At 44.9% G+C, this 15,147-nt stretch overlaps 1 protein-coding gene across 2 annotated transcripts in view; it reads right to left on the bottom strand.

Moving 5' to 3' along the window:
- The window catches only part of TOGARAM2 (TOG array regulator of axonemal microtubules 2), a 96,318-nt gene extending 81,472 nt beyond the window's left edge, over positions 1-14,846 (bottom strand). For both annotated transcript variants that reach the window (XM_073338625.2, XM_073338630.2), the window contains exon 1: positions 14,449-14,846. The gene's annotated coding sequence lies outside the window, so the exon portion shown is untranslated. The remainder of the gene's footprint in view (positions 1-14,448) is intronic.
- Positions 14,847-15,147: the final 301 nt, after the last annotated feature.

The raw sequence follows: 15,147 nt of genomic DNA, 5'->3' as shown, positions 1-15,147 counted from the left end.
TTAGGTGAGGAAGTAGAATTAAGGTACTAACTTGCTGTGACCATTAAAGAGCCCATGGCCTTTCCCCAAGTATAAAGAGGTTAGCCCCAGAATCTGGTCAAACAGAAATATGTTTCTTTACATTCTGCTGGCCTACATACCCCCAACAGTTTCCACTGGAAGCACTATTGTATTATCCTTCATTTTCTGTTTCTGTGCTGAACAGTTGTGATATGTTGCTGGATAATGATTACAACCGCCATGTTCCACCTAAAAAGTGGCAACATTTATGTGGAATGTGCAGCAATTTTCCATATAGCACAGATCATTTGTGAAGCTCTTTGGGGTTCTTCAAAATGACAACCTTTTATATATAAATCAACTATTTTGTATTTTTTCATTTATATTTTGTACAAAATTCATTTCTTTATGTTGGGGCTTTGGTTGTGTTTAAATTCTCAAAATAACCCCCATCAATGCCAATCACACAGTTCCATGAAACCCAACAACAAACCAGTGTGCACACCCCTTAGCTGACATTTAACTCTCCAATACAAAATAAGCGTGCACAGCTTAATACATGAGCAATCTCACCACAAATAATAAATGTGCCTAGTTCTCACATGACATGAGGTCAATATTGTATCCTTATTGGATTGGGGAAACTGAGGCAGAGGGAAGAGTGACTTGCCCAAGATCATCCAGCAAAGCAGTGGCAGACGCAAGAATAAAACCCAGGTCCTCCTGCTTGCTAATCCAGTGCTCTAGCCACTAGCCCACACTGCCTCACAAACAACCCTAATTAAACCTAGTTGACACTGCCCATCTCTCATAAGCAACTCTACAACAATAAACCAGTTTACAAGGCCTTACACTTACTAGCAACCAAACCATAACAAGCCAGCAGAGCTGGCTGAACAGTACCAAGAGAGATCAGTTTATATTTTGTGAATAAACAGGGTGAGCTCACTTTGATGTCATTGCTGGAGAAGGGCTATGTTCTGTCATTCCTTGTTTGCAAGTATTTGGATAACCATTGGTATGTTCATGAAAACGCTGGCGAAGCCTAAAGTTTCAAGAAGTTTAGTGCAAAATAGAGGATGAAAGCCCGTGCCGTTACACAGGTGTGGTAGTTGGGCCAAGTAATCCATCATCTGTGCGCTGTATCGGATTTATTTTTCCTTAATGTTCTTCTTCTTGTAGCTTCTCTCTGGCCAGCGTGGGGAGCTTTCTTTCTTGGCATGGTGGGTGGTCAAAGCTTAGAGTGATATTGGTAACGGTGCCACCCTATACCAGTAGCTATGGGAAGGGTTTTCACTTGTGCCCATTTTGGTACGGCATGGAGTCAGATTATTTTGTGGCAGGCCTTCACCCCAGTGCGCCTGTGTACTATTTCATCAAACACGGTCACAAAGCACCGCAGCAGTAACCACGCTAACACAGTAACAAAGCGGTGTGTGCTAGAGACCAGGAAATGATAGAAGCAGTACAGCCACATAGGTAGGTAGCGTTTCGGGGCTCATTTCCGTGTGCTGCGTTGCACTGACCAATGTTGCTGAGTTAGCATGTTCCCCATGGTTTGTGACAGAGCTGCCCTCTGGCTGCAGGCACCACCACCTCTTTGTCCCTCCCCCCCTTACCTCCCCAATAGCTGTTACTCCCACCTCCTCTGATCAACTGTCACATTCCAACTGCCACAGAACCTTTGTGTGCCAACATTCCATCTGGTTCCATAGGGCCCAGCTGGTGATGTTCTGAACAGAGAGAGCTCTCAGCCATGCTCCCAGCTATTTCTGTTGTGACACACTGGAAGCGTTGTGTTGGTTTGTGCAGGTGGTGAATGAAGGGCATGCGCTACAGTGAGAGGCTCTGTGTGTTTTGGGGTTGCTTGTGCTGGCTGTGTTGTGTGGGTGCTTTTGAAGAACTGTGGCAAACGGGCTAAGTAATCCACTACTCTCCCTCATTTAACCAATGTAATTGTTGCACACAACTTAGCTGTAGAGTAAGCGTGGCAATTGGTTGAATTACCTCTGATGTAACTATGACCTAGAACCCTTTGCATGGCACAGATATATGCCTTACTGTAATTATACACCACATGGGTATAATTCATAAAATCAAAATATCTGGGAACTTACAAACTGGAGAGTAACAGACTGTGAATCCCAGTGATAATTCAACCTGATAACATTCTTAACAAAAAGAGCTCTTAATCATGCTCATAGTAGTTTCTGTCACTTCAAACTGACTGTACAGACAGTCTAGGCTTCAGGGTTACACAGTGTGACAATACTGGAGTCTTATTCTATAGATAATTACTTGCTCAAAAAATTCTACCCACAAGTATGATATTTAATTGTTTGTTATTCTTCCGTTGCAGAAGTTTCAGTCAGTCGGTTAGGAAGCAGAAACATCATTCATGGGACCAATCATACACCATGAACAACAAACAGGCAGTTGTAGTGAACCTGAGAATAATTCACAGGCTGAAAATCATCTATCTAAAATATCAGGTGCCTATTTGTGAATAATCAATCCATTCACTAAAGTTGGAATTGGTTTGTGGACAGCAAAATGAGCTACATTTGTCAGATAAGTTATTCACAAATAAGCCAATCAACTCCCCAAACCAGCAAGTACTCCACAGCACCCAAGAGGAGCCCCTAAAGGGTAGTGAAATGTTCACATGCTAGTCAGTTCATAAAAGAGGGTGTAATTAAACTGAGTTATTCATTGTTGCTTTGGTTGGCTTTCATACAATACGAGAGTTGCACGGAGACGAGATGGATTCTGAATGGGGTGGCACCATCAGATCACTTGTATTTTTCCTTCTTTGGGATTTGGCTTCAGAGGCAGTTTGACCTGTATAGAACCCTTGGAGAAACCTAACCCACACTTTGAGTCCTTCTCTCAGATGTTCATGAAACTTCCAGATTTTTGCCTGGAACCCAGTCATTCAATACATGTGTGTACATTTTAATATACAATCTCCTTCTACCTCTCCTTGAGCTGAGCCCAGCAGCTAGCTCTGTTCTCACACCTGGCCCTTTCTTCATTTTTATAAGCTTTGTAATTAAAAGCTTATATAGTTGATTTTTTAAAAGCCTGCCCTTTGGATGACCCAACCGAGAATAAGGCAAATGGGCAGCATCTGGTCAGGATTTGGGTTTGTTTCCTTTAAGCATCTGACACTCCAAGCAGGAGTTCTAAAAAGCATAAAAAAAGACTTGAACCAAAGCACCAACTGGACACCAAATTTCTTGGGGATTTTTTTCTCCCCCATGTATATAAGTACATGATTTTCCTAGGACTGGGCAAATGGGTTTGGATGAAAAGAACAGAATCTTCTCCTCTTGTGCCCCCCCCACACACACACACACCAAAAAAGTCTCAAACCTGAACCTTTTAGAGGTTTGGAAAATACCTTGGTTAACTAGAAAAAAAGTCACACCTCTGCCCTTCTTGATCTCCATGAGAAATACCACAAAAAGGCCAATACCTGCTATTTTCAGTTTTGTACCCGAGGCAGATGGAATAGAACTGGAGAGAGAAGGTGCAGCATGTGCTTCAGAACAGTAGAGGGACCTTCCATGAGGAAAGGGAACAAAGGACCGTGGTGAAAGCTGTTAATGTGTGAGTTAGCAGAAATAAAGAATCTAGTTTCAGACTTCTTACTGACCACAGTCAAATTCAGCATTCAGAACAACCATAACTGGGAGATACAACCTGTTGTGTTTCCTGTACAAAGGGTGAAACATATACTCTCATCTAAAATCATTATTTTAGAAAGCCAACAAGCAAAACTCCTGTCATCTTCAGGAGAGATAGCATGGTGTGATGGGCTCCTTGCAAAGAGCAGAGAACAAAAGAGCCATTGTCTGTACAGACAGAGAGTTCTTCAAAGTATAAAGATACAGTACTCAGAGAACAAAGGCAGTCTCCAGCTACTATACAACAAAACTAGACCCACGCCCAGTGGGGTGCCTTAATCACATGACTAATTTTCCTCTAGCCAGTTTCTATGGTGAAAACAAGCCCTTGTTTGACTCTCAAAAATTATAATAGCTAATACTCCTTTAATAATTATTCCTTTGAGGATGAATAGGTCAGATATAGTGATCACTTTGAAAAAGACAAACACACTATCACCGGAGGGTGAACACTTTTCACATTTTCCTGTGAGAGTTCATTCCAGAGCATGGTGATTGCCTGGTTTCACCCACAGTTGTTGTTAAGGTATCTGGTGCAAGGGATGAGATACACCACATGTTGTGATAGGCACGTGTAGGACCCATGGATCTTGAAAGGTGTGTTGTGGGGGGGTTGTTGATCATTGTAGCAGTGGAGATATGCCTGCAGGCTTTGCTTATGTTGTTCTGGCAGGGTCTGGTGCTGCTTTGAGTTGGTATGTCCTGTTCTGTGGGGAGCTTGCTTCTGGTGATGAGCTCAGAGGGGTTGGGGGGTTGTTTGAAGGCCAGAAGAGGAGGGTCAGGAAAGACTTCTTTCAGGATTGGGGTTCCCATCAAGTATGGGATCTAGTTTGATGATACCCTGTAGGGGTATCAGAGTGGGGTGGTAGGTGACAACTAGGGGTGTGTGGCCAGAACAATCACTCTATATCTGACCTCATCCTCAAAGGAAACATGCACAATACTTCCAAAAGACGAACTGGGAGCTTAAATTCATTATTCTGCTAGACACTAAAAACCAGTCTTCAGAAAGACACTGGATTTATGGCTTAGTACAACAATCTGAACCCCACTAACCCCCTCTTTTTGTCCTATGACTACAGAGGTGTTAACGGGCCACTTCACCTTGGTTCCTTAGAATATGTGCTAACTTCTTCTGCTAAACTATTTGATCTTGTATTTAAGTGTGACACCCTGTGTACCTTTCCCATACCTAAAGAAGAGTTCTGTGTAGGTCAAAAGCTGGTCTCTCTCACTAACAGAAGTTGATCCAATAAAAGATATTACCTCACCCACCTTGGTCTCCCTAATATCCTGGGACTGACATGGCTACAACAACACTGCCTACAATAGTTAATACTAACAGGTTTTGGAAGGGATTTTAAACTTTATGCTTCAAGGCTTAAGCCAGTCTCAGAGGTCAGGATGAGATGTAATATGGGAGCAGATTATCCCATATCTGCCTACTGCAGTGTTCTTACACTTTCCTCTGAAGTATCTGGTGCTGGCCACTGTCAGAAATGAGATACTGGACTAAATGGACCTCAGGTCTGATCTGGATTGGCAAGTCCTATATTCCTAATTCAGCACACCTAATGTCTGGTCTTTGTGGGACAGATCCATCACCTAACCAATTAAGTGCAACTTTAGCAGCACTTCATTCCTTTGAAGAATTTTTATCGAAAAGTCAACTTGCTGATTTCACATTCACTCATGGCCTTGTAAACAATAAGGTGTTTAATTCCTTCAGGCTTCATAAACAATACTGACATGTAACAGCAGTGACTCCAAGATCAGATAAACACCCCAAATACAGAGATGGATAGATATACATTCCAGCCTATGCTGCAATCAGTAATACACAGCATGTTACAACAAGCTCAACAGTATATTACCAGGAATTAGACAGGGGTGTTTCAGTGTGGTCAACAAATCACTACGGGCCCAGAGTGTAAAACACCAGGTGTCAGGCAGAGACTATTCAAGGACTAATTGGAAGGGAAGGAGTGAGAGGGGAACCACAAATATTGGAGTATTAAATGACAAGGATATGTACTATGGACTTACAATTGAATATTGTTTGTCCAGAGGATTGGATGGCTCAGGGGGTTAATGATAGCATGCAGAGCCTTCCTTCTCCAGATTTCTTCACTACTGTCATGGGATTGAGCAAAGTCATCATCATCTGATGGCTGTTCAGTGGCCTGTATGAAAAGAGTTTTTAGCCTCAAACTGCTGGTGAACCAGTATCCCTATCACAAAATCACCAGCACCACTGGGTCTCTTGTTGTCAGGCAGGTTAAGCTCAGATGGGCCATGGAGTCTGCATTCTCCTCTTGCTCCTAGCAGTTGTTCCTCCCAGTCACAGATCGTGCATCTGAGCAGGGACACATGGATGAATCTTTCACTGCCTTCCCTGTTCTGCAGCTCTTCAGTGGATAGAGGACCTCAGACTCCAAAATTGTCAAACCTGACACCTTTCACTAGCATTAATGGTCACTTACAAAAGTGAAAGAAGGAGATATCTCCTGTTCTACATCTATCCCTCTCACTTTGGATCTGGTAACCAGCTTTATGGCATATCTCTTGCCACTGTAGCATGGATTCATTTGCTGCTGGGAGTGAGATCTTCCAAGTGTTCCTTTTAATGCTGGTAAAGGGGGCATGATGGAAGCATTACATCACAGGAAACAGGAAACTAGTCTGAAGTAAATTTAGTCTGTAAACTACTTTTAGAGATGGGGCTGAGCTGCCGAGTTCAGATCTGGAAAGGAAAGGTTACTTACTTGTACAGTAATTGGAGTTCTCTGAGATGTTTTATCCCTATGGGTGCTCCATTCCAGGTGTGCACACACACCACTGTGCCTTCAATTAGAGATTTTTGATAGCAATGTGTCCAGTCCATGCTGGCATGTTACACATTGTCCAATACTAGAGCATACAGAGAAGTGCGGACCCACCGTGAAATCCAACCATTAGTGGAATTTCTTCCATTTTTGCAAAGAAGTCTTTCTTGTGGACTATTTCGTACTATTCAGCAGTATGTTCAGTACCTTGGATAAGCAGTCCATTGCTAAACTTGAGCCATCCAGTAGCCAGACCTTGAGGTGTAGCTGGGAAAGGTTGGGATGCTGCAGTTTCCCCAATTCCTGTGTCAGAGGATCCAGAGTTAGAGGCAGGTGAAGAGCTGGCTTCAGGGACAGGCAAATCAGGTCTGGGAACCATATCTTCCTCAGTCAAGCTGGTGTATGAGGATTATTTTGACTCTCTCATTTTACTCTACTCAGGATCTTGAAAAGTTACGTTGTCAGTGTAGAGCAGCGCTCATGGTTGAGAGGTGGTCAGAGCATCTTCCAGTGAATCACAGCCAAATACCCTCAAACAAAATTTGTAGTATTTCATGTTAGATGGGGTTGTGCAAAGGTCTGTGTCAGGGAAGCCCCAGCTACCCTAAGCTGAAGAGTAACTTTTGTGTCCAAGGTAGCCTAACTGTTTGAGCGCCTTCTCATGTGGCATAGACTTGGAGCGATGTTGTCTGTGTTTCTTGTTTACTTCATCCACCATGAGAGAATTCGGTGGGGGGTGGGAGAAGAGAACTTAGGAGGGACACAGTACTTTGCGTCAGCCCTTTTGTAGGTGGGAGGAATAATGGCTGGTGTTTGCCATGCTGTCGTGGCTGGTGTCAATAGGGCTTTATTTATCAGTAAGGCAACCCTGCCTTGAGAAGAAGTATGGAGGATACAACACAGCTCGGTGGGTATTTCATCTACTTCCTCCAAGGGATTTATAAGGACTCAGCTACCCTCTTCATAGGATGTGGGAGAGGGCATCACCACCTTACCCAGGGAGGAAGAGGACTTATTAGAAGTTGCCATCTCTTCCTCAATTCCCAGATGTTGTTCCTCCAGAGGGTTGTAGTGGTGGGGCTGGCAGGATATTGGTGTGTTCAAAGATGCCCCTTCATGCAGATCTTCTTACTAGAATATGCTCTGTAAAACTGGCATCTATACAGGCTCCAAGGATTCCAGAGGGACCTTGTTCCTGTCAAGGCTGTTGGTGGATTCATCTCCAACTGATTCCTGGAAGCTCCTCCTCCACATAGATGTCAGGGGAGGGAGGTCTAAACGGGAGGGTGAAGAAACCTTGGACAGAGACCTCATGTCTCCCCGTTTCTAGTGGGGGGGGCCTAGTAGTGAAAGTTCCCTCCATATGGAGTGTGCCTAGATTATAAACTCTTCAGGGCAGGGAGCAGATCTTCCTGTCTGGCACAAACGAGGCCCACTCCTGACTGGAGCCTCTGAGCGCTATGGCGATTCAAATATGAAATAAGAAGTTCACATTCTCCCAGCAGGAAGCATAAATGTTTGTCTTGTACAGAGGTTCATGGGCACAGCAGTCTTTCCCTCATGTGAACCCCTCATGGCTACTCAGTGCTAAAGACACCCTTCTTCTGGTCAGTGAACTTGGAGTCCTGCAAAGTGAGGCATCTTCATTCTTAATTAAAAGAGAAGGCAGAGCTAGGACTGCACACAGAAAGTTATCGGTGATTGCCCATTCATTACATAAGTAACAATCAAGACACTGTTTGCTAAGAGTACACAATATGTTTGGCCCATTAAAAAGCAACAGCCTCTGCCCTGAGGAGTTTACAATCAGAGAGACAACTGTCCCCTCTGTTTCTTACCAAGTACAAAAACACAGGGATGTCTTCCCCATCCTTGGGCAGGATAATTGTAGTGTCCACTTCGTGCAATGAACCAGAGCTGTCCTGGGGATTTACTGACTGGCAGCTGCCATATCTAACACCAACACAATCTCTAGGTGCAAAGCCATAAGGGTGAATAAACCTCTAGGAGTCAGGATTAAGCACTGGCTGGAAAGGACTAATGAATTACCCCAAGTGCATGGAGTCCGCCAAAGGCCGGACAGGTAAAAAAAAATGTTACTAGCGGGACTGCACTTGGGACAGTAACGGAAATCCCAGCATGGGTGAAATTGCTGGGAGCTATCTGTACTGTAATCTACAAAGGGAGAAGAGCAAGACTCCAGGAAATCTGCTAGGAACTTCAGCTGTTGCCAAACTAGTTGCCTTGAGATATGCTCATCTAGGGTGATGGGTGGCAGCACAAGACGCTTAGCTAGACAGTTATAATTCCTTAGACTGCCCAGAAGTGGACCAGGTGACTCTCAGTACAGATCCCAAGATCCCTGACCTAAGAATGTACAATCGACATTTCACACCTGACATAAACGAAGGAGCAACCGAAAAACAGAGCGGGGGCAGGGCTGAAAAGAGGAGAATGGTCCTACGGTCACACTCTGAAGAAAGAAGTGGGAGGAGCAGCTTGCTTCTCCAGGCTTTGGGGGGCTGCTGCCATCACAGGGCCACCGAGCCAATTGTTAGCTTCACTCTGTGATCTCTAATGGGGGGAGGAGGAAGTCACAGGGTAACTAGAGCAGAATATGGCCCATACTCTATGCACTTGGTAGCGTGAAAAAAGAAAGAGTAGGCAAGGGTCCAGAGTCAGAACTTTAATCGCTGCTGAGGGGAACCAGTCTGCCCTGCACAGAGCATGTCACCAGAATCCTATTAGGGCTGGTGTAGATGAGCTAGGGTGCATGAGGAAGTCCTAGTAAATAAATAATCATGCTCACAGGCAGGTGTCCCTACACCAAAGTGAAATAAGGTGCTGTTGACAAGAGCTTGAAATTATGGGCAGGTAGCTGCAGCTGCTTAAGACTTCTCATCAGCTCCAGCAATATTTACAGTCCTGCTGAAAGGAAGGGAAGAACAGGGCTACATGTGGGGAGCACGTCCTCGGAGGCATTCAGTGGAGCTGGAGCTAAGCTATTTCTCATCTCTGCGTTCCCCACCATCCAAGGTAATTTGTCTTATACAGCTTACATCTCCCCTTCACTCTGCCAGCCAGCTCTGCTCTCAGGTATTGAGCTGAAATGGTTCCCAACAAAACCACAGAGCTAACCTCCCCCCAGCCCCAACTCTGGAAATCTGGATTTAGATCTGAATTTCATGGCTCTGACACTTGGAACTGAGCAGAATCCAAATCTCTTCCCCCTTCCCAATAGATTAGCTCTTAAGTTATTACTTTGTAAAGCACCTTAGAGTACAAAGTGCTGCTAAAAGCTAGCTTCTAGTCTGTGCCATTTATCTGCCTCCCCAAGCCAGCAGCTTGGCTACTGGCACTGAAGCAATAAATAAAGCAAGGACTGACGAAGGAATTGATGCCAAGAGAAATGAGAGCATCCTTAAGAGAGGCTAATCTGGCAACAGAGAGTCAAGCTAACTGGGGAAGTTAATGGAAGGAAGATTTGTACAGGTGGATCTACTCTAATCTAATCCTTCAACGGGTATAATGTAACAACACTTGGAACCCAAGCCAATGAGCCCTATTTCTGATGATCAGTGCATCTCTCATCAACTGTAATTAGGGCTCTAATCTTAAATCCTTGAGAGAAAAAAAACCTTAGCCTCAAAGTTAAATGAGCTCACTGCCTAATCTGCCATTTCCCCCTCTTTTCTGTGTCACTCGCTCATGATTGTTTCTGTCTCTGAGCAGATCCTCAGCTTTTGTGAATCAGCACCCCTCCAGCGACTCCATTGCCTTCAATGGAGTACGGCTGATTTCCAGCAGCCATTGATCATGCAGATCAGTTGGATTTCATTCTTTTGTCTGCCTCTGTTTTCTCTCTCCGCTACTTGCAGTGGAATTAAGATTAGCCATGCAAGTCACAGGAGCACCCTACAGCAGGAGTGTCAAACTCATTTAAAGGGCAGGCTGAATTCCATGTTTAATTAGTAGGCCAGGGTATAAGCTCTGTGATACACACTCCTCCCAGTGCACAGCAGAATGTTCACTGATGGCAGTGGTAGACTTGTGCAGAGATTGGGGGATGGGGAAATATTGCCTTTATGTAATAACTAGATGTAGTTATTTGTCCCATGCTTTACTGATACTTTCACTCATTGAGAACACACGCCCTTTTTTAGGTCCACTGCTCTTCCGGCCCCTTGTTTCTTCCTCATCCTCCTTTCACTGTTTCATTCCCCCAGCCCTATTTAACAGTCACATCTGTTCTTTCCTCTGCATTGCCCTCACTGCAGCAACTCCCAGTTCCCAAGAGCTTCACCCCCCTGCTAAAACACACTTACCTAGTTCATTGCTGTTTGTGTCATCACTGGGCTTTAGAGCTGACACTCCGCATCCCCTCCAAGGCTGACTGAAGTCCACTCCCTGAGACTCTGTTTCAGGCTGTCTGCAGACTCAAGCAAAACTTGGTTCATGTGTGGAAAGTGCTCTCTGCAGCCAGGAAGAGTTTTTGTTTGTTTTAAAATGAAAACAGTGAGATTCTGCTCAGTCTGGATATGTCCTGTGGACCACATAAATATGACTTATGGTCTGGATCCAGCTACCAGTCCATACATTTGTCACCCCTGCCCTGCCCCACCTACTCTTGTGGGAAGTTGATTAGCTTCCTGGGCTCCAGAGTGCACATAAATATCCACAAAACTGCTTTCATTTTTGAACACTCTTGTTATGTTCCCTTTTTTGTTTTTCTAACATTCCAGGCTTCTGAGAACATAGCAACATCCTCCCCCCAGAGGAGAAAGATTTATGTTGCACAAGAGTGGGAGCCAAAGCCGCATTGGAAGGGGTTTAACTGTGCAGAGCACCCTGAAGTTCTGGGGCGGGGGGGAGATCCTCAGCTGGTGTAACTGACATGGATGTATGGCAATTTACATCAGCTAAGGATCTTTGAAAGCCTGATGACTGCAGAGCTAGGCTCAAAATCTACAGAACATACTTTGATGGTTATTTTGGCACTTTTCCTTCCAGCCCCTGGTGGAACCAGAAAACAAAGACCCCTGGAAGAGAGCTGAAAACATCAACTGAACTTCCAACTTAAAAACTGGTTCAATTCCACTTTTGGGTGGCAGAGGGAAACCAGATGCCAATTCCCGCTGTTGAACAATTTCTGAGTCGGTCTCTTCTCCTTAAACTGTAGGGTGGGAAGAAGTCATCATCGGTCATCAGCATTTGGACTTTTATACTACTTACCTTTTGGCTTCTGGGTGCATGTGGAGGGAAACAGCTCTGCTAAGCTTTGTTCAGATCTCACTGCCAGTCAGACTTTTTTTTGCTGGGCAAGAATTACGCAGGGGTCCCTGGGCCCACTCCAAACATGTGTTGAACCCTGTTCTGCCCCTTCTCCACTGTCCCTCCTCAGCCCCAAGATATAGATTTTCCAGCCACTTTACCACTGCCATCTTCCAGCTCTGTGTCACCCCACTCCTGGGGTCCCTTCCACTCTGAAGCAAAAAGGTGAAAGGGAAGATGGACACTGTCTGCTAAGACATGCCAGAATCTTCATTTCCTGCCCCCTACAGGTGAGGCAGCAGCACCAAGGACCTTCTGTTCCCTATGGGAGTGGGCTGCTGGGCCACCACTGCTAGTGCTGATGGTATATCCAAGTCTTGCTGCAAAGCCTTGCACACACACTGTATTGCAGTGGTTCTCAACCTGTTTATCATTGTGGCCTGCATATGCGGCCCAACATGTGTTATGTGGGCTGCAGGTTGAAAACCACTGTGCCCCCTCCTCAAAACCACCCACAGTCCCCTATGCCCAACATGACCATCCAAAGCAGGGCCAGGAGCGGAGCCCTGGGCATGGGCCGGGCAGCCGGGACCTGGATGCACTGCGTGGGGCTGAACCGTGGGACCCCGCCACACAGGGTTGAGCAGCAGCCTGCAGTCGGACCGCGGAACCACTTTACATCAGTAGATCTTGAAGCTCTTGGAGATCAGTATCGTTATCCCCATGATACAGATGGGGAAACTGAGGCACACAAACATGAAGTGACTTGCCCAAAGTCACCCAGCAGGTCAGTAACAGAGGTGGGTTCTGAAGAGGAGGAATTTTCAAGCCAGAACCAGTCAGCAGGGATTAACCCCATGCCCATGACAATTTATCAGCCCACAAACACATTCAGATAAAAACTAACAATAAGCTGGCACTGGAGGTAGTCATTGTTCTGTCAGAGACCCATCCATGAAGAATGGGTTAGAGATAATGAGATCAGCCCTGCCATTACACAGGAGAATGGTATAAATCAGCCCCTTTTGTTAGCAGGCCAATCTCCCAGCATTAGGAAAAACCTAGGAGCCACCTAGTCCTTTCCATAACCATCAAGGCTCTTAATTGCATAGAAGTGCAAGCAGTGCAGTTTTCCTGATCTGTTATTGTTTCAATGAATCACGTATCAAGGCTGGCCTCCTATTTCTGTAGCAAAATCCCACTAGAAAAGCCACAAGAATTTAGCACAAAAACCTGTTCTTCCTCCTGACAGTGTTTGCTCATGAGCACATAGCACCTGGAGGAAAAGCCAGCTGATGGACTTGAACAGCTCTTGCCTGTCTTTTTCCTTTATGTTCTCTAGAACAGGGGTTCTCAACCTTTTTCTTTCTGAGGCTCCCCCCAACATGCTATAAAAACTCCACAGCCCACCTGTGTCACAATAACTGGCTTTCTGCACATAAAAGTCGGGCCCGGCCTTAGGGGGTAGCAAGCAGGGCAACTGCCTGGGGCCCCCGTGAAGCTACATTGCTCAGGCTTCAGCTTTGCCCCCGGGTGGTGGAGCTCAGAGCCCCAGGCTTCAGCCCCATGCGGTGGAGCTTCGGCTTTCTGCCCTGGACCCTACTGAGTCTATCACCCTAGCGGCCCCCCTGAAACCTGCTCGTGACCCCCTAGGGGGCCCTAGACCCCTGGTTGAGAACCACTGCTGTAGAAGGAAGTATCAGAATGCAGAATCTATGTTCCAATCCATAAGGACAGTTTGATCAAGCAGACAAGAGGTGGACACAACCAGGTCGGAATGAACAGATCTGTGTAAGCAAAATCATCACCCCAGCACTCAGGGAGGGGTGAGCATCAGCTGTGCTATGGAACCCCCATCTCCACAGAAAACTCCTTCCAGAAGCTGCAGCACCTCCGGCTTTCAGCTCCTTACACAGGGAAACCACAGTGTAGTGACCTCCTTTAAATGGTTACAAATATTGACAGCTAAAAAGAGAAAATTGTCCACCACCTAAAACAGAATTTAATTGAAATTGAGAATTTTGCATAAGAGTCACAAGTTGACTTAAAAGGTCTCTCTCCATAGGGATGAAAATCTGTTTTAGGGCCTCTTCAGGAATTTGGTCTCATCAATTCTTTTCAAACTGGCCTCCCCTCACTCCTCGCAGTTCTCTTTTCCAAACTTTTGATCTGTCTCTTTCCAATGCCTTTCATCCAATGTATAAAATTCCCAACTGATTGTCTAATTATATCATTAACCATACATTGCTCTGAGAAACTTGTATGTAAGACAATTATAAAACTTCACATATGCACAAGTTTGGATGATCACCAAACTTTTTTTCTTTTAAACCCGCAAACACTGGAAACCCCATCAACTGAAACAGCTACTACAAATACCAACCAAGTTCATACAGCTTGTATTCAAGAGTTCAATCAAAAGCATTTTGCATTACAGAAATCACTGAACACACAAACACACAAATTGAGTAAAACAAGGAACAGCAGAATCCTACCAGTTCTAGCTGACATCATCCATCAGACACATTCACTTTGGGGTAGGAAGGTTGGAGGGGGAAGGGGGGTTAGGTTCTGATAACAAGTAGCTCCATTTCAGGAAGACTTAGGGTGCCATCAGTCCCACACCTAGAGATTTTGCTTGATATGATTTCAATTTCACTTACCTCTATAAATTTTTTTTTTTTTTAAGTGTCACAAATGGTCTTGTTTGACTCAGAGTAGGAGGATTTTTAATACACTCATTGACATGGACATGAAAGATTCTTGTTGATCCCAGTTTCCTACAGCAACTGTTGCCATGGTTATAAATCATTTCTTATTGCCCCCCATGGGTCAGCAGCTGAATATAACCCGTGAGTTTACTATGTGAGAGAGCGTGACACACACACAAATATTCCTCCAGAAACGTGCCACTGGATGCTGAGGTACTATAGACAACTTTATTGCCAAGACTTTGGGAAGTCAATAAAATAATGAAGAAAAAAGTGTTCTCTGTTGATGCCAGTAAACAATTCCTGCTTTCATGAGCGCACGTATTAAGAAAAGAGGGAAAGACAGTGTGCGTGTTCACACAGAAGCCAATGTGTCAACATGCAAGCATATTGGAAGTGCAGAGAAAATAAGGAGGACATGTACAGACACATGAAAATATATCAAGCCTATAGGGACCAATGTATCTCCAATTCCTAAGAACTTTACAAGGCACCACTAAGGCTGCTTAAGGTGAGCTAATTAATTCCATCTCCATGATTACGAGAGCCCTGGAAAGTTTGAATCTGACCATGACTTCCTTTCCACTCCCAGCTTCTATGAGAGTCATGTACACGTGCAAATGTTAGCACTGTAGCGAGAAGCACTAAATC

Source organism: Lepidochelys kempii, chromosome 3 (assembly GCF_965140285.1).
Source record: "Lepidochelys kempii isolate rLepKem1 chromosome 3, rLepKem1.hap1, whole genome shotgun sequence".
Lineage (NCBI taxonomy): Eukaryota > Metazoa > Chordata > Testudines > Cheloniidae > Lepidochelys > Lepidochelys kempii.
The sequence above is the reverse complement of the archived record's forward strand: the minus strand, read 5'-3'. Positions and strand labels throughout refer to the sequence as shown.